The sequence below is a fragment of the Psammomys obesus genome, unplaced genomic scaffold (assembly GCF_907164565.1).
Source record: "Psammomys obesus unplaced genomic scaffold, mPsaObe1.curated_primary_1811, whole genome shotgun sequence".
Lineage (NCBI taxonomy): Eukaryota > Metazoa > Chordata > Mammalia > Rodentia > Muridae > Psammomys > Psammomys obesus.
The window spans coordinates 7114466-7134095 of NW_026592118.1; the positions used below are offsets into that span (position 1 = coordinate 7114466).

The 19630-nt window shown below is 40.7% G+C and overlaps 1 protein-coding gene across 2 annotated transcripts in view; it reads left to right on the forward strand.

Moving 5' to 3' along the window:
- Prdm5 (PR/SET domain 5) overlaps positions 1–19630 on the forward strand; it is a 176172-nt gene that overhangs the window by 148088 nt on the left and 8454 nt on the right. The window lies entirely within an intron of this gene.

Sequence of the window (19630 nt, forward strand, 5' to 3'; positions counted from 1 at the left end):
TCCATACTGTAGACTTTGAATCAATTTACAGGATTTATTAATGACAAATTGCAAAGTAAATGTTAATGTTTCAATCCTAGAAATAAAGTTTTTGTCTTACAGAATAATCACTTGTAAGAAATGTGCTTGATAGCGGCAAGTTTGTCAGTATTTGGCCCTGGGTGTTGTTTACAAGCAAGGCCACTGACAGGAAATAATAATGACAGTGCAAATAATTTAATTTTAGGGAGGTTTGCAAAGCATGGAAGTTTAGATGAATGCATTACGGGGTCGTCAGCTATGTGTTGTTTTCTTTCTGAGGTGTTACTGTGTCTCACTCGTTGTTCTGTTATGTGCGCCTTTCCAGAGGCAAGCTTCTAGCTCATATGCTTTAAAACTGGTATGTGCCACCTGTTCTGTGTACAGATGTGTTACTCTGTTTGCTGTCCAGCTCAGGCACAGGGCCTATATTCCTGGTACTGTGTCGATGGTGGCAGGAGAATAAGGATTTCAGGGCCATTCTTAGCTACATAGGGACCTGGAGGGGACCTTATACTAGAGATCTCATCTAACAGAGAGAGAGAGAGAGAGAGAATATAAACTACAGTGTAAGCTATAGAAGATTAAAGAGGCATTGTCATTCATTGTAGTATAATTTAAATACATAATATTCAAGATACTTATTTTCACAACGAGCATTAATAAAGAGGCTTAAGTCAATTCTAAACCAGTTTCAGAATTATTTTGGGACTGGTGAGTCGGCTCAGCAGGTATAGGGACATACTGAGGAGACTGATGACTTTGGTTGGAATCCTAGGACCCACATGTTGAAAAGTGATCATTTGTAAAAGCAGAAAGCTAGCAACCACTTTTTGAAGGACATCGCCTACAAAGTGAATTACTTTCAGTGAATGGATGTGCTGGTTTGTTTTTGTCAACTTGACACAAACTGAGACTTACTTGGGAAGGGTTTCAGTTGCAAAATTGCCTCCATCAGATTGGCCCATTGCAATGTCTATGGAGTATTTCTTTGTGGTTTATTAACTAGGAGGACTAGTCCCACTGTGGGCTTTCATCCCAAGGCAGGTGCACCTGGTGTGTGTGTGAAAGGCACCTGAGCAAACCAGACAGAGCCAGTTCCAGTTTCTCTGGTTTCCCTTGATGGACTGAAAATATAAAATGAAATAAAGCCCCTCCCAACAGAAAAGAGTGAATTGACTCCACCAAGCTGTTCTCTGACTTCAGCATGTGTGCTACAAGACTCTTGCGTACACACACGCACACACACACACACACACACACACACTCACACACTTAATAAAAAAGTTATTGTATGTATTACTAGCCATAAAATGACAATAATGTATTTATATTAATGATGCCAATATCTAGGCCAAAATCATCCTGGGTCTCTACATTAGAAACTAGTGATGTTGGCCACAGTGCACATTACATTGTTTCAGTGGTTATTGGAGACAGAATGGTTACACATAGAAGAAGCTTTGTAAATTGCTGCAGGGGAAAAACAAAACCTGTTGTTTTGGTTCTTCTCAAGAAAATATTAATTTCTAATTCATTGAACTTGATTTTTCACTTTAATGTAGGCTATTACTAAAAATACTATTACTAAAAATACTATTAGTGGTTAAGTACAAATCAATACAAGATGAACCAACCATGCCAAGTCACTCATTGCAGTGATGATTTCAAGCCTTCAGATTCATTAATTTGTAACTCATTTAAGCCTCATAGAAGCTGAGATAGACATGATCCTTTTTGGAGAAGAATCCAAGTCACAGACAAGCATCAGTGCAAGGCTGCCTGAAGAAGCGTCTCCCTTATCTGCTGTGTGCCTGCCTCTCTGTCCATCACTGTGACATAGTGCTTGAGATAAATAATTTAAGAGGGGTAAGACATGGAGTCACTCTGATCTCACAGGCTTCAGTCTATGGTCAATTGAGTCTGCTACTTCAAGCTTGAGGCAAAGCAGAAACATCATGGTGGAAGGGCACAGAAAAATACATAAATAAAGGCTTTTCATGTCATGGCAACCAGAGAGAGGCAGGGTAGGAGCTGAGAACTCATTCCCACAGATATGCAAGGTCAGCCACCATAGCTTGTTTAAATCTGAACGCGCCCATGGCTTCCCCCACTGATGCAGTTAATGTCCATGTAACCCTGTCACCTATCTGTCATCACTGCCAGCTGGGAACCATGCCTGCAACACACGAGGCTTTGGTGCCCCTGTCCAAACTGTAAAATCTACATTTTTTCTTGGATGTATTCAATTAAACGTTTTTTTTTTCATTTTCACTTTGATAAGCTCTCTTATGTATTACCAAACTAAACAAATACTACTCTAGATTTATGTCTCATTGTTTTTAGAATTTAAAACAGGCATCCGACAGATGTCAGCAGGCAACACAATGCCAAGAGTTTTCAAGCATTGACTGCACAAAAAGAACATAAATCCCAGCCACTATCCAGAAGGAAACACCCAGGAGTTCAGAGAGAATCTCACATCAGCTTTGCACTTCGGCTCCTTTGATTTCTCATTTCGTGCATGTGGTGTCTTAGGCAGCTTTCCTTTTGAAACCTGTTTAAACCCTGAGTAACTACAAATATTCTTTGCACACAAATTCAGTTTTTGTAAAGTCTACTAAGATTATCACCAGGTATAGTCAAATCCTTGTCAAGAACCAAAAGACAGTTTGCAAAAGCACTAGAGGGGTGGTCTCCACAAGCGTAGTTCCTCCCAGTTATTTGCATTATGTAGGTTGAACTCAAAGAAGATGCTATTACTCAAATGCCATATACATTTTAGTTTCAATTCTATGTTGATATTTATCTTTTAGATAGTTCAATCCATCATTTTTCCCCTTTCACTCTATTACAATGGAAACAAACACTGTGAATACAATCCAACTTTCCCATCTTTGATATGTTATATTTAGATATTTTTAACTCCATCATTGGACACCCTTGCATCTCCTACATTGACTGTCCTATCAGGAAAATTTGGGGAGTTTACTGTGACACACGGTAGCTCTTGCTATAAGTATAATAGTAGAGAAAACTATTTGTGCCTGGAAATGGGTATCTGAGTCAATCAGGAGTGGGTGGCTCAAAATTTCTAAGAAGCACCCCTTTCTGGTGTAATATGGATATATATGTATATATAATATGGGGATATATATTATCCATATATAATATGGATAATATGTATATATATGTATATATATATATGAATACACATATATATTCATATATATATGAATCATGCAGGTGTTGAAAGAAAAGGCCGAGTTTGTTTCAGGTGAACAAAGATGTTAGGACAGCAGGAATGAAGGGTGGATGCTAAGGTTAGGAAAAAACAAGAATCCCTGTCCTTGCAGAACCATGAGTAGCTTTGAGATCTGAAAGGCATCTTTTTTAAGGATGGGAATCAGCTTTAAATCCATATGAACATATGATGTTTTAAACATCAGAAGCATAAAAGGCAAACAAGTGTACGCTCCTTGAGTCAAATAGGGAAAGAATAACTTGATTGTAAGGATGCTTTTATAGAGGGAATGGTTAAGAAACATGGAGAGTGGGCTAGACAGACATGACTATATGAGCAAGCTGAGAGTTCCCTACAGGTTTGGCTGGAGTGGCCTGTGCACTGTGACTACAAAGGCTGAGAAGGAATGCTAAAGTGTCATTTGTAAAGATCAACTTGGACCATTAATCTCGTTGCTAAATTAAAACAAAAGCAGTCCTGTTAGCTTCTCATTGTCCATCCTGGGAGCTTCTCATTGCCCATTGGTTTTTGTTTTGTGGCTGCACCTGAGTGACCTAGACTCAGCACCATCTCGTGTCTGCACACCTTCTTCCCAGGACACACAGGTCCAGTTGGCCCTACCCAGTCAGTACTACATTCTTTTCCCCAAATTGACCACATTTTCTAGGTCTGCAGCACTATGAAAGGATAAAATTAAAATACTACAAGCTGTCTAGACTCTTATTTACTTACCTGCTCTCTCCTAGGAGAACGTGGCTCTCCTTAAAGCTCTCAGCGGGCATTACTTTCTGAGCAGCTCTCTCACTGTATCACTGATACTTTTGGTTAGACTATATTGGCCAAGACTCTCAACTGTTATATCAATCTTTTCCATTTCTTCCTTACAGCTTAATTTACTCATTCGTTCTTCCGTACCCACTTGTCTGATGGCTTGTTTTATAATTTATTCTTCTTGTAATTATTTTTCCCATAAAAAGAAGAGAGGCTCTCTGAATAGATTTTCATCAATGCTGACAGGAGCAAATTTTAAGACCTGGTCTCAACTGCCAGAAGTCCAGATCTTAAGATATGCTCTGATGCCATGCAAGTACCTGTTTTGCTCAGTTAGATGCTCTTCAGAGAAAAGACCGTGCACCTGATAGGAATTTGATGGTGTGAAAGACAAAGAAGGGTTCAGTGAGGAAGTCTCAGTTGGATCACAAGCTATGATTATGAGCTTTCAAGAGAAAGGGGCAGAGGCGTAGAGGCGGGTAGGCCAGGCTACATGTTGTCTGGGCCAGGCTCCATAATAGTGTTATGTATAGGAATGATAAGTTGTGTAGGCCATGCTACATAAATGAGTGTTATGTGTGGGCATGTTAAGTTGTGTGGGCCATGCTACATGAACTGAGAACTATGTGCAGTGATGTAAGTTGTGTTTTGTTGGCTAAAGAAAACTAGGAGAGGGCATGGCATGCTGGGGAGAGGTAGTGTACAAGGTGAGGGCTAGGCAAGTTCTGCAGGGCTGCAGAAACTTTCTGTACCAAGACAGGAAGGCAAGACTGACTCCACAGTACTCTTAAGTCTACAGAAGGTTTTATTGGTTTCCCAGTGAAGGAATGAAGCAATAAGATAAGCCATAAGCCTTAGGATTCCCTTGCTTATTAGAAATAAAAGTCTATGAAATAAAAACAGATGTTCACCACAAACAACTCTCCCTTTCTTGAACTGCTTTAAAATTTTTTTATATTGCATTATTTTTTTATATTACAAAAGTGGTCTCACAGGTTGAAACTAATAATGTTGTAATTCAGTTTGTAAGGCTGCAATTATTGCTGGTACTACAAGAACAAAATATAGGGAGCATATTAGTCTTTTTTTTTTTTATGGCTGTGACAGAGTGTGTGAGATAAGCAACTGAAAAGGAGAAAGACTTCTCTTGGCTCCCGGTGTCAGAGACTGCCGCGGATGTGGTTGGCCCTTCTGCTGTATGTCTGGAGAGGCAGGACAGTGGAGCAGGGAACATGTCCAGTGCTGGGAGAGACAGGAAGTGTCTCTGGGGTCTGACTAAAGGTCACCACCCCAGTAATTTCAGCGCCTCTGCCAGGCCTCCATCTCCCAGCTCAGTGAGAAGCCAGCCTCCCAAACATTGCCTTTGAGGGCATTTAAAATTCAGTCAGGGCACAGCATTTCTACAAGTTTTAAAAATAGTGTCTTGATCATAATTAGTTCAATCTAAAGTTGTTGGAGGCACATAAAGTGGCAGCTGATCTTGTCCCTGCCTTTAGTGAGAACTTAAAGCAAGATGTGTTGGTGACATGATGTGGCTAATTATATTAAGAAACTTGCGTTCTGTGAACTTGTTCATGGCATTTATCTTGCTTGAAATAAATGGAAGCAGAATGAAGGTGTAAGTCAGAGCGGGTATATTATAACAATATCGAGTTGTTTGTTATTTCAAACTCTTATGCCATTTTTAAAATGTCTCATTTTGAGTTTGCCCACATATTTCTTTTCACTTGCTTACCTCAGTGATGACTGTTACTATTGAATAAGGAATCTGGTTTCATAAGTATTAGATATACTGGATTTATTTAATAGCTAGCAATTAGTATTTATTGTTAATATGACAACTCAGCTGCCTTGTCTTTCAAGATTAGAGACATTATAAATCTTTATTAATCTAGCAAAGAGAAAATTTCAAAAATATAAATCATAAATAAACTCACATGACTATTTAATCTTAGATGTAAACAAGTATATTTTATAATGAATGCCCAGACATTAACAATTATATTCATCAAGAATGCACCCAGTAGTACTTACATGTTCATATCTGATGAGGACTCAACAGTCATATGAACTATATATAATATGTGCAAACTTAAGAACAGAGAAAAAAGTTATTGAACATTGGCTTTTTAATGTTGAGCTGCCAGTCTTTTAGACAACTTCCATGTTTTCAACAAGAGCAGAAATGTTCCTGTTTTAAAAACTTAAAATATAATTACATGATTTTTTTACCCTCCAGCATGTCACATAGCCCCAGCCGCCCATCTTAAATTCATGGACTTTTTAAAATTTATTGTTATTACACATATATGCAAATAAATACATAAATGCACCCTACTAAGTCAATTTAGTGTTACTTGGGCGTTTGCTTTTAGGCCTGACTACTTGGTACCAGATAACCACTTCGGGGGATCACGTAAAAGGCTAATTCTCCCTCTGTCAGTGGTCACTAGTCGCTTGTAGCTTTCACCTGGGGTGGGAGGGGATTTCCCCCTTCTGTGTTGGAATGTCAGCTAATGTTGTCATTGTTCGGGTCTTGTTGCTGAGATGTTGCGGGCGTGGCTCCTTGTCTCACTGAGAAAACGCAATCTTGTGGAAGACTTCTTGGCCCTCTGGCTCTCACAATCTCTTGGCCCTCTTCTCTGTGAAATCTCTGAGCCTTAGGTACTAGGGTTGTGCTGTGGGACACCTCATGGTCAGTTATTCTCTGCATTTTGACTAGTTGTGGCTTTCTCTAATGCTTTCTTTTTATTTCAAAAAGAAGCTTTTAAAATAAGGCAGGAGAGGGATAAATAACACTAAGGATTCTTGAAACATCTACAGGGAACCATATTATTTATCTAAAATTACACATAATATAAGTATATAAATACATATGTAACTGTATGTGTACACATTATACATTTTTAATGAAGTTATGCTATTTGGGATGTCAATGTCTCCCACAAGAGCAATAAACTATCTAACAAAACCGCCCACAGCAGGCATGAAAACCCTTTCTTTGAGTTGGTCAGGTGAGTCCAAGAGACTCCTAAAACAATATAGATGAGCTATTGCTGTTTTGCTCGGTCGCCTTCCAGAAGTTGATGGTCCCTATTGCTGAAGATACCACATTCTTTGAACACAGGATCTGACCCAAAAGCCTCCTCCCTGAGGGTTAGCTTCCATCATACCAGAAAGTGCTGTGCAAGCTGCCAAGGGAAGAAAGCAATCAATAGTCCTACCCAGCTGTGACACCTATGAACCACCACAAGGACCAATGACCTGAATGGAAAGATATTCTTGAAGGTGCAGAAGTGGTACTTATATCTTGGCATTAACAAACTGTTAGAGTAACAGCTGTCCAGTGGATTTAAGGTCACTCAAAAGGATGGAAACTAAGCCTGATACTACAAACCCAGGAAACTACCTATGGCTGGCCAGGTCATGAATCTCAGAGAAGAACCAAATACTGCTACTTTCCTAAACCAGTGTAATCCCTAAGTGCATTCTAAATACATATCCTTATGCCCACAGGGAAGTGTAGCTTTCGCCCTCTGGAGGAGATGCTCCTCTTAATCCACTCAAATCCCACCCTCACCTTGAGACAGTCCAAGATCAGTTTGAAGACCTCATCAGAAACTCCAAGGTTAGTCAGTTCTTATCGTAACTATTGTGACCGTTACTTCCTGTCACAGTGACAGAAAGTCTGGGTTTCTATTATTAAAGAGAAGAGAATATTTCACGTTAGCCCAGTTAAGACTTTCTCCAGCTCTCTAGACCTATGCAGGTTTTCTTGTTAACTGAAATGTCCTTCTGTGTTTTATTGCTGGCTTTCCCATCTGGAAATAACATTTTAAAAACGGACAAGCAAAGCCCTGTACTTAGTTAAATCATGTCCTTCCTTATTTCCCAATTATTGAGTCCATGGCCAAGAGATTCATCTAGGAACAGTCACTGTGTATTACACGTTTTACTGAACCTACCTCAGTAGGTTACTGTCTCCCTGAAATTACAGAATCCCAGAGCAAAAATGTCCTGCTGTTCAGTTTCAGGCCTAGTTGTCTTCTTAGTACATTGCAGGAACTCACTAAGCATCTATTGAGCTGACTATAGAGCATGAAAATCTGTATTTGGGTGTCAGGAATACATTAGTCCAGGTGTTTCTTCAGTTCCTGTGGTCCCTACAAGGGACAATCCAGGAGCTCTGGGGTCCAACCCAAATCCTTTCTTCTGAGACCATATAGCATGGTGTCAGAACAACTTCATATCCCTGTATGGTCCCTATGCAGCAATTTATCCAGCTGTTTCAAGGATGCTTGAAACTCTTGCGAAGCTGGTACATGAACAAAGGATCTATACAGAGCAGTTTGACGATTCAGCTAACATAAAACTCTGTAAATGTTTAGCATTTTACGATGATTGCTGCCTTCCCACCACCATATTATCTTCAGAAGCTAATAATATACTTCAAGATTAAATGGAAAGTGTGGACCATGCTGTCTGAGTTTTTCTTTGTTTTAAGAAAGACAATATGGACCTATTTTTTTTAAATAGTCATTATTCTTAGAAAAAATACAATTTTCTATACTATTTTTTTCTATACAGAATTTTACTTATTTTTCACCCTATTCAGGGAGTTCTAATTACTAACGTATCATAGGAATCTTGAAATAAAGACATTTATACAAACTCCCATTAATAGATTCCAAAAGCAGTGATACACAGAAGCTCATACATGATTTCCCTTTTTTGTAAAGTCGTCTAATTCTATTTTCGTAATCTGTGTGACTTTTTCAGTTCAGAATTATGATATTTATTAATATGCATATTGTGATTACAAATAGACAAAAGCTGGTTAATATCAGACATAGATAACCTTCCTGGTCTTGTGTATCATACATAGAGGTGAAAAGACAGAGGTAGACTATCTCATGCTAAAATTGAAAGCGGTCAGGTTCAGTGAAGAATGTAGTTTATCTAGAGTTGCCTGAAGGTGATCAAGAGTAGAAGTGAGATATCTTTTTCTGTGAAGTTAATTTTTACATCTGTATAGTTTTCACAGTATTATAATTGTTGTGATGTACTGCATTCCATAGAGTATAAACCAGTGTTTTAGAATTAGTGTCAGCTCCTCAGCAGTAAGCCATGGCTCAAGTTGATCTCAAAGTCAGAATGTGGCCCTGTGGTCCAGCATCAGAAGGAACTCTTGTACATACACCTTTATATCAAGAGTGTGGAGTTTGGAAAATGGGTTTTATGGGTGGTAGCATTTCAGTTACATGAAAACAAAAACAAAAACTGAGACCTTAAGAATTTAGGTTAGTGGTTTTCAACCTTCCTAATGCTGTGACACTTTAATACATTTTTCATGTTGTGATAACCCCCAGCCATAAAATTATTTCATTGATTCATTATGATGGTGATTTTGCTAGTTATGAACTGTAATGTAATTATATGGTATGCAGGATATCGTGATATATATGGCCTACAGATTGAGAACAGTTGACTTAGGTCATCTCTTGGGTTTCAGTTTAAATTATAAATATGAATATCATCATTTGTTCAACAAAGGAGGCATTAGTCTTCATTTTTACTCTAAAAGAAGCAATTTCTCATTCAGCATTTGAGACCCTAATCATATTCATGCTGAAGTAGGACCTGCTGTTCCTGAGCAATGCTAGGATTCTGGCTTTCTGTTGCTTTACTTCATGCATAGATAAAATCTGTGTGCTCTGTGCCAATAATCTTTTATTACAAAGGAAACCACTTCCTGTCATGGTCCTAGATTCAAACATTTCTGGGCAGGCCTAGGTTCTACTGATTCTGAGGAGTACTTAAACCCTGGTTCATAAAAGTGTCTACTACCCAGTTCTGTTCTCAATTATAGGTTGCCTCTTCTAATCATATGCTTGAGTATTCCCAGTCAAATCATATTCTATGCATATTTCCTATGTGGCATGTCTACCTAATAGGAAACATGAAGTTCAGATGCCATGTGTTCATGTGACCTCAGTTCCTCTTTAGAGAACACTTAAATATCAATGTTAAAAGTCCCATGGAGACATCCAAGGCAAAACTAGTAGAGTATTAGATTAGATGTTGCTTGATTGGCAAATGGATGAGAATTTACACAACACACTCACATCTGTAATCCCAGCACTCAGGATGTTAAGAGGATTGCTACTAGGTCTAGACCAGCTTGGCCTACAGAGTTAAGTCCATGTTAGCCTGAAGTACAGTGTAGTATACTCTCAAAAATATATACATATATACATTCACACACATGGAGAGAGAGAGTGGGTGGGGATGGACAGGGAGCATTCATGTAAAGAAGCCAATAGCCTTTCTTATATCATGAAGATTTGATACTGCTAACTATATGTGGAATCAGTAGAGAATGTATACATATGTAATTTAGTTTCTTATATCACTGTATATTCAAGGTTGCAAATGAAGATAATAGGGACCAGAATTGAGGACAGGTTTTCAAACACATTTTCATCAGCAAATGTTATTTATTTGTATTTTATATCATATGTCATATCAGACAGATACATTGTTTCCTTGAGAGTGTTTTGTGGAATTATGATTTACAGTGATTATGATGGTACTGATTGCTTGTGTCCTTGATGCTGGATTGTAACATGAAGACATTGCTGGTTTCAGATTTGGTGTTCTGGAAATCATAAAGTTGGGGGGTAGGGTGGCTGGGAGCACTCTGGGGACTGGTAATAAGATCTGAAGTCACTCACCCCTGGGTCAGTAGTTGAGCATAGGGCAAATTGCTAGTGGCATAAACCATTCATGCAAGGAGTAGTTGTCAGCAAGACAGAAGGCTGCTGTGGTCAGACACTTCTCAGTGACCTTTTCTGCTTTGGCCAGAAAGGACAAGCATTTGAGAACCTCCTTAAACATCAAGACTACCTTGAGATTTACCAGTTGTCTGTCCATATTCACCTGTATAGTCGATGACCCTAGACATGGCCTAGGCCCCTGACAGCCCTACATGTTAATACACAGCAGGCTGCATGCTTCAGCAGTGAGTTCTAAACCACTCTGTTGCATGGGAGCTAAAACCTTGCTTTTGCTTCATCTCATGGTTGTTTGTGTTCATGTATTCATAAGGATAAGCACGTGTGCACTCCCCCTTTCTGTGATGTCCAGTTCCTTCTGCTGCTTCCCATTAGTTAATGAATGAAACACTTGGCTTGCTATGACAGTGTAAGTCTAGTTCACCACTTTGCTGCATTGCCTTTATTGTGCTTATTTGGCTCTGTAGAGGCAACAGACTAAGGGTCTAAACATGTGTCTTTAGACATGTAATCAGAGATCATGTCAGTGCCAAGAATATGACATTCCACCTAGAAATAGTCTTTAACATGCAGGACAATTTATCACCAAGTGATGTATGCCTCATTGACTGAATTTTGAACTTTTTAAGTATTACATTCTATTTCTCCATTGGCTAGACATAACTTAGCCCTTAACCTCTGCCTTTTGCTGAGGCTCCTGAATGCTAAATGTTTCTTTTCATATAATCCTGAGCTTAAAGTCTCAGAGGTATGCTGATTCCCCTCCCAGCTCTTGTTTGGTACGTATAGATATGCTTTCCTGTTTTGTAGGTTGGTGGTGCTTTGGGAGAAGAGAAACATGCTCATTGAATTTTCTCTGAGTTCTTGAGCCTTATTGTGGCTTCCTTCTCTGTACAAAGTCAGGCTTATATTCTGCCAAGTGTGTGATTTATGTTGACTTAACATGAGGATACCTGGCAGCTATTAGAGACAGAATCATAACTGCAGTTATGAAAGTAGAGGTGTTAGGTGGTCATTGCACATGTCTTTAGTCTTTAATCCCAGCACTTGGGAGGCAGAGACAGAAGGATCTCCTAGTTGAAGGCCAGCCTGGTCTACAGAGTGAGTTCCAAGACAGCCAAGGCTATACAGAGAAACTCTGTCTTGAAAAATCAAAAGCAAAGAAAAGAGGGGACAGTGACCAGGAGATGAGGGGGCTGGTGGTTCTTCCTTGTTAGCATTCCCCATGCAGAGGCTGTATCTCTAAACCAAGCAACAGATACTGAGAGGTAAAGCAGCATACAAGAACAGTTCTGAGATGCCATTCCATGGGGTTTCCATGTCTTCTTGTAGCTTACTAAAAATAAACACGTTGACTTAAGCCAATCCTTTACCTAACACATTCTGAGTTAGGCAATTTATGATAGTCTGCAGAGTTTGCAAATAGCTTTCTCTGTCAAATATTCTTCCTTAAACAAAAGAGACCAGAAGCACCTACTCCTGAGAAAATGCATTTTGTATGCCCAATTGAGTGTCTGACAGGTCACTTTACCTGCTTCTTCTCTGTGCACTGTTTTCCAGAAGTGAAATTAGAACATGTTGATGAGGAATGAAAAGCACTTCTGTGCACTTCTTCTTCCAGCGCTGCGATCCATGTCAGCTGGAATGTGGAGCTTCATCTCCATTCTTTGGAGAAAGAACTAAAGATCCCATGAGTTCTGATCCTAGATAACCGAGTCTCTTCTGTTACCATGATTACAGAGTGTAACTGCATTCACAAGGATGAAAGCCTGGAGCATGGGAGTGGTTATGTTAGCAGAATCCTTTCTGTTTAGTATGTTATCCTGTCAGGTGACAATTAAATGACAATACAGGGATGATGCATACATTCCCTAGATGTGTCTAAGTGGGACGTTGCTGCAGCCTGTCACCCCCGACTTAGGGGAAGACAGGTTGTCTGGGCAGTGTCTTGCTATATAATTATGACCCCTGCATTTTGCTGAAAAATGAGACTTCTTGGGATATAGGATTGTCAGGGTCAAATCCAGGCTAGTCCTGAGAAAATATGGAGTGTTGGACACACCAATGGTAGTTCTTGAAATGCCCTAAGAGTGCCCTTTGTAAGGAGACAGACACAACCAAAAACAAGTTGGAAAAACTGCCAGTCTTTAGTTTTCCAGAAGTGAAATTAGAACATGTTGATGAGGAATGAAAAGCACATGCCTGCATGATGAATTTTGTGTAATATACCTAGAAATGATGGAAAGTCTCCACAAATCCCCATTTGTGAAACAACATTGAGTTCAAATTTACTTACAGTTAAAAACAAAACAAAAAAGTGTTGGATGAACAGTAAAAAGTGAAGTCACTAATTTTTGGAATTTAAATTGTTCTATAGTTGCCCTTGTACTTTAAACATGTTAATTATTTTCAGATGATATATGAAAACACCTTCACTTACTGCAGTCATATTATACCATATTTTAAAAGTCTTTTATACTTTTTTCCAAAGCATTTTATGACTTTTAAAAGTTAATTCCAATCTGGTAAGAACTCTACCAGGTCAGTTCTGACTGAATCCTCACCTGTGCAAACAGACAGGGGAGGGTCCCCACCGCCCAGCATTTTCTGAAGCTTCAAAGGGGTGCATTTCTGCTACTAGCTCTCTGCCATCTGTGCAGGGTGCTGCCTCTAGATGTAATTCACATTGATAAGACTTCCTCTGACTTTTGCCCACTGCTTGATGGCTTCGCTTTACCTGTTGACATGAACTTGGCTGCTTCGAATACCCTGTTGGTCATGGATGAATTAGCCACATGTGCAATTGCACCTTTGTGCTCTGCTAGTATTATTTTCAGAATTGAGTAATCCGAGAGGTAGGTTTTTTCTTTAGAATTAGATACTCCTCTTGTAAAGCTTTGACTTTACACAATTCCTTTCTCCCACAGACGTCTGAATAAACTGTATGGTTTTATGAAGAAATTGATTACACTTGCTACCATCACATATGTCAGGCCCCTTGCTTGTTAGTTTTGGAAGAAGGCAAATTGAATTAATTTCTCTAGGGACCAATTGGACATGACTTTTAAATGTGAGAGCTTGTGACTGTGTTGAATTCTCACTTTGTCATTTGTACACTTACATAACTCTTCTCAAATTCATAGGAATATTTGTGATTTGTTATGTATTTTGTTTTGATACACTGTTATTGTCTTAAGGTCTAGGAATTGAGCCCAAGGACTCACACTGACAGATAAACCGTCTGCCACTGAGCTATATCCCCAGCACCCACTTCAAATTGTGTGGCAGTAAGCCCTGTCAGTTGATAAGTAAACTTCAGTTCCATCTAGTCCACGTGCCTTGATCTTTCTTTCTTTCCTTGTCGGATCTGTTGTGCTCTTCTAGAGAGTAAGGAAAATTTGTGTTGGTCTTTCCCCCAGTTTCTCACTTAGGACTCTCTGAAGTCTTTTGTTGATAAGTCATTTTAGAAAAGAGTGTGACTCCACAGTTAAAAACAAGGAAATTGTGAAATCTGCAGGCAAATGGTGGGATCTAGAAAAGATCATCCTGAGTGAGGTATCCCAGGAGCAGAAAGACACAGATTGTATATACTCATTTAAAGTGGATACTAGTCCTATAAGATAGGATAAACATACTAAAATCTGTACACCCAAAGAAGCTAAGCAAGAAGGAGGACCCTGAGTAAGAAGATCAACCCTCACTCAGAAAGACAAACAGATTTCTCCTTCTTCCAGTGTCTGTCCAGTTTGCCTTTCTGAGTGAGGACTGATCTTCTTACCCAGGGTCGACCTTCTAGCTCAGCTTTTTGAGGTGTACAGATTTTTGTAGTTTATCCCCTCTTATAGGTCTAGTACCCACTTATAAGTGAGTATATACCATGTGTGTCTTTATGTTTCTGGGATACCTCACTCAGGATGATCTTATCTAGTTCCCACCATTTGCCTGCAAATTTCATGATTTCCTTGTTTTTGGTTGCTGAGTAGTATTCCGTTATGTAAATGTACCACAATTTCTGTATCCATTCCTTTGTTGAGGGACATCTAGGTTGTTTCCAGGTTCTGGCTATTACAAATAAACCTGCTACAAACATGGTTGAACAAATGTCCTTGTTATGTACCTGAGCAAATTTTGGATATATGCCTAGGAGTGGTATAGCTGGATCTTGAGGAAGCACTATTCCTCATTGTCTGAGAAAGCGCCAGATTGATTTCCAAAATGGTTGTACAAGTTTATGTTCCCACCAGCAATGGAAGAGGGTTCCCCTTTCTCCACATCCTCTCCAGCGTGTATTGTCACTTGAGAGTTTTTTGATCTTAGCCATTCTGATGGGTGTAAGGTGAAATCTCAGGGTCATTTTGATTTCCCTGATGACTAAGGACATTGAGCATTTCTTTTAAGTGTTTCTCTGCCATTCTATATTCCTCTGTTGAGAATTCTCTGTTTAGCTCTGTACCCCATTTGTAATTAGATTACTTGCTTTGTTGCTTTTTAACTTCTGTAATTCTTTATATATTCTGCATATTAGCCCTCTAGGGGGAACACGGATTGTCTCTGACATGAACTCAGTGGCTGGCTCTTCGACCACCTCCCCCTGATGGGGGAACAGCCTTGCCAGGCCACAGAGGAGGACAATGCAGCTAGTCCTGATGAGACCTGATAGGCTAGAGTCAGATGGAAGGGGAGAAGGACCTCCCCTATCAAGTGGACTTGGAGAGAGGCATAAGGGGAGAAGAGGGAGGGAGGGTAGGAGGGGCTGAGGGAGGGGGCTACAGCTGCGATGCAAAGTGAATAAACTGTAATTAATATAAAAATAAAAACTTAATTTAAAAAAGTGTGATGGCTGAGACGATAAGGTCAATAGAATGATTTCATCCCAAACTGTATGGTCATAAGTATGAGTCTTCGCACAGCTGGTGAACGGTTCAAGAAGGCCACCATGTGCCCCCAGTCCTCAAATGTCTCCACCATCCCCATTCCTGCCTGTGTTCTGCATGTGACTCTAATAGCACAGGCAGTATTGCTTCACACTAGGAGCCAGTCCCTTCACCTGCTCCCATCTGAATCCATACCTGCAACAGTGGAGCAAATGCCATCTTGACCTTACTCAGACATTCCCAAACAGTCCTTTAAAAGAGCCAAAGCCTGGGGCACACAACCTCAGCAGGAAATATGATCTCTTTGGCGGTAGGCTACAGGCATCAGCATTTTTTGAGATCTTCTGTTGATTCCAACTTCTAAACAAAGTATGGGCTGAGGCTCAGCCTGAGCCAGCTGCCTGAGTTGAGCTCAGGACCATCTTCCTTCTTCAAAGTAGCTAATCAGATAAAAGTGAACACACAACCTAAATGGGCTCTGCTCACAGGGACAGAGAGAAGGGAAAGAGCTTTACAGGTAGCCAGCTGTCACGGTAATACAGTGAGCCTGGGTCTGAGTGGAGCTTGTTTTAAATTCTGTTCTTCTGCCTGACTATGTGACCTTGGGCATAATTTTAAACTGTTTCTTCATCTGTAAAGTGAGGATAACCATGGACAATTCTCAGCATGGCTTAACAATTTATTAGAAGTTGTTTTTTAACTGTTTCTCTCTTTTTGCCAGCTAGCACAAATCAGACAGTCCAAAGGGAAAGCAGCAGTGCAGTGGGAGGGGACCTAAGAGCAGAAGGAGGCAAACACACCTGGCATCACTACTGCGGCAGTTAGCTGTCTCAGGATGCCCACCTTAGGGGGGATGGCCTAGATCACAGCTTCTCCCCTGCGGCTGCAGGGAACTTCTAAAGTGCCAGTGCCTGGCCATGTCCAATTCAGTGAGTGGGGGTTTCTGTGAGTGGGCTCCTGGCATCAATATGAATTCTAAAGATTTGCAGGCGACTTGAGTGACCAGGCAGGGTGAAATGTAGTGGGCTCCCATCAGGGCAGAATGAGGGAGCGTTTACTCTGCCGTCGCTTGTCTTACTGCTCTGATGACTGCGTGTAGTCGTGCATGTAGCTCCAGCAAAGCACATTTTGAACTAGTTTGGATGCCCCTTGCCTGTTTCATGCCTGATAAGCTCCTGTCCCCCCTCTATTCATGTAATCAGACTTTAAGCTACCCACTCATTTTACAAATTATTTCATGGACCTCAAGAAGGAGTTAATCAGGAAGGGACCAGGTGTCTCCTTACAACACTTTTGTATAACAATGAGATGCCACTCACTGGGCTTATTCTTAGTTTTCTAGATGTGGATTGTGCAGTCCGTTCTCCTGGTTTATGGGAAATGTGTTTTCCATTAGCTCCAACGCAGAAGCAATTACGGCTATGCTGCGCTGAAACCTGGTTTAAATATTCTCCCAGCTCTCAAAGGCTTCCCTATGAGTTGTAATTTTTAGGTGCTTTGTTTACTAGTCCAAGGGTGTGTCTTGTCATATGTTGAAAGACCACACTGGCTATAAAAAAGAAGGTGGTGCGTAAAAACGCCGAGAAGCTGTAAACGTCTGTGAGTGCTTGCTCGGCAGGGCTGCCTGTTAGGGGGGCTCGGTGCACAATGATTGTGTGCAGCTGGCGGTACATGTGCTTCCCCAAGTGGGGCCATTAAGAAGAGCTGTTAGATATATGGCCAGCCGTCCCGCAGCCGAGAGACCTGCCTCAGTCACGGTGGGCAGTCAAAACTGGAGGGGCACACCCACCAACTCTCCTGTAAACTGCAGCTCTGATTCTGCACAAATTGGCCTCTTTATGGAACCTAGTAGTAATCTTTTGGCCACACAGTCAGTCTCGCTAAAGAAGCTGGAGTTTGAGTTTGCCACACTAACAGCACTCAGGGGTCAGGACTGACCCGTGGTCAATGGTTAGGGTTACTGAAGGTCATGGAGGCGGTATGGTGCGGAGTGTCGTGGGAGAGACACACACTGACCTTGTTCCAGACATCCCAAACACGCCTGCAGCAGAGTTGGTGGGTGGGTCCTGCTGTGGTCCGGGTGGAAAGAGTCAACCTGGTTAACTGGGGTTTACACATTGGAGGCTCCATATTTCACCCTGAAAAATTCAGGGTCAGATTTTGGAAATCAACTTACCAGGCTGAGTTTTTTGTGGCTGACATCAAGACATCATTAGAGCATAGAATCATATCTAAGCAGCAAGCATGGCTTGATGTTTTACAAGTCTTTTAATTTTTATTAGGAAATTTCAACTTACAGAAACAGAGAATCAAGTAATGAATTTCCCCCACACACACACCATGTGTCCTCTGTCACGTCAGACGAATAGTTTTGCCTTATTTATCTCACAGCCATATGAAATTCAGGGCTTTGGGTATATTCTAGTGGAAGCATCATTTGCTTTAGGATTTGTTTTCCTAGAAAACGATAAAATTGAATCATAGGCATCTTATCATCAAAGGCTGTTTTACTCTAAGCCCATGCAACTCAAAGTGTGGCTCTAAAGCAGTGTTCACTCGCTTTGATAGGTGAAGACTGGCTAAGGAGTGTTGCCTCCCATTATTTTGGCGATGCGGTGATGGTCAGGCTCATAACTTCTCCAGTGATTGAACTTTTATTACATTTTCTAAATGGCCACTCTGCAGCATTCTACAGCAGGCTTGAACAACTGCCATCTTTCACTGTACATGGTTTAAGAAGCATACTTTAGAACCTCTGTGCTCTGCCCTTGCCTGGGATTTGAGCCAGTATCCGTAGATTTGATGGGGTCAGTATGCTGCTGACATCTAGTGGATACTGAGGACAGTCTCTTCACTCAAGTTCTACCTGGCCCTAAATTTCAATAGTTCCCCAAATAAGGAAGCCTGCCCTAAACCAGTGTGGGAGGTTCAGGCTTCTCTGTGAGTCATCTGCAGAAGGACTGGTGATGGGTCTTACTGTGGTCCAGGTAGGAAGTCAACCTGCTTACATGTGGTCTACACACTGAAGGATCCATATCTCACCCTGAATATCAGTACAATGTTTTGCAGATGAAATTAGAAGGTTGAATTTTCTCAAGATCCTTTAGAAGTATAACATAACACTTCACTTTACAAAATCCACTTTCGTGGATGCCAGGGTTTGTTTACAAGGTTAACCAACAGCCACTCTGCTGAAAGAATGAGGAGCTGCAAATTTTCTGGGTATATAGAAATTTCATGTTTAAGAAATCTGCATCAAGCCCATGCTCCAGGAATTTTAAATTGATATTTGTAGATGTGTGCACACTTGAGCATGTGTATGCAGGCTTGAGCGTGTGTGTGCAAGCGTTTGCGGAGGTCATTGTGGGAATCGTCTGCTGACAAAACACAGGCTAATGGCAAGTGCCATTAACTCTTGAGCCATCTCATTAACCTAGATAATCGCTGAGGCAATTTTTATGCCATTTTTTTTTTTATGGAGACAGGGTTTCTCTGTGTAGCCTTGGCTATCCAGGACTCGCTTTGTAGACCAGGCTGGTCTCAAGTTCACAAGCCATCCACATGCCTCTGCCTCCCTGAGTGCTGTGGTTAATGGTGAGTGCCACCATGCCTGGCTTTTGTGCTGCTTTAAAAATTCCTTTTGTTTATTTGACCATTTGTTGATTTAATTTTCTGTTGACTTCATGTTGAAATACTCTCAAGCAGCCCAAGCAGGCCTCCAACTTTCTTTGTAGCTAAGAATGACCTTGAATATAGCCCATGGTAGCTCAGTGTCCAAGTGGGTTCGCTAGTAGGGGAACAGGAACTATTTCTGATGTGAACTCAATGGCTGGCTCTTCAAGCCCCCTCCCCCAAGGGAGGAGCAGTCCTGCTAGGCCACAGAACATTACAGCCAGTCCTGAAGATACCTGATAAACCAGCGTCAGATG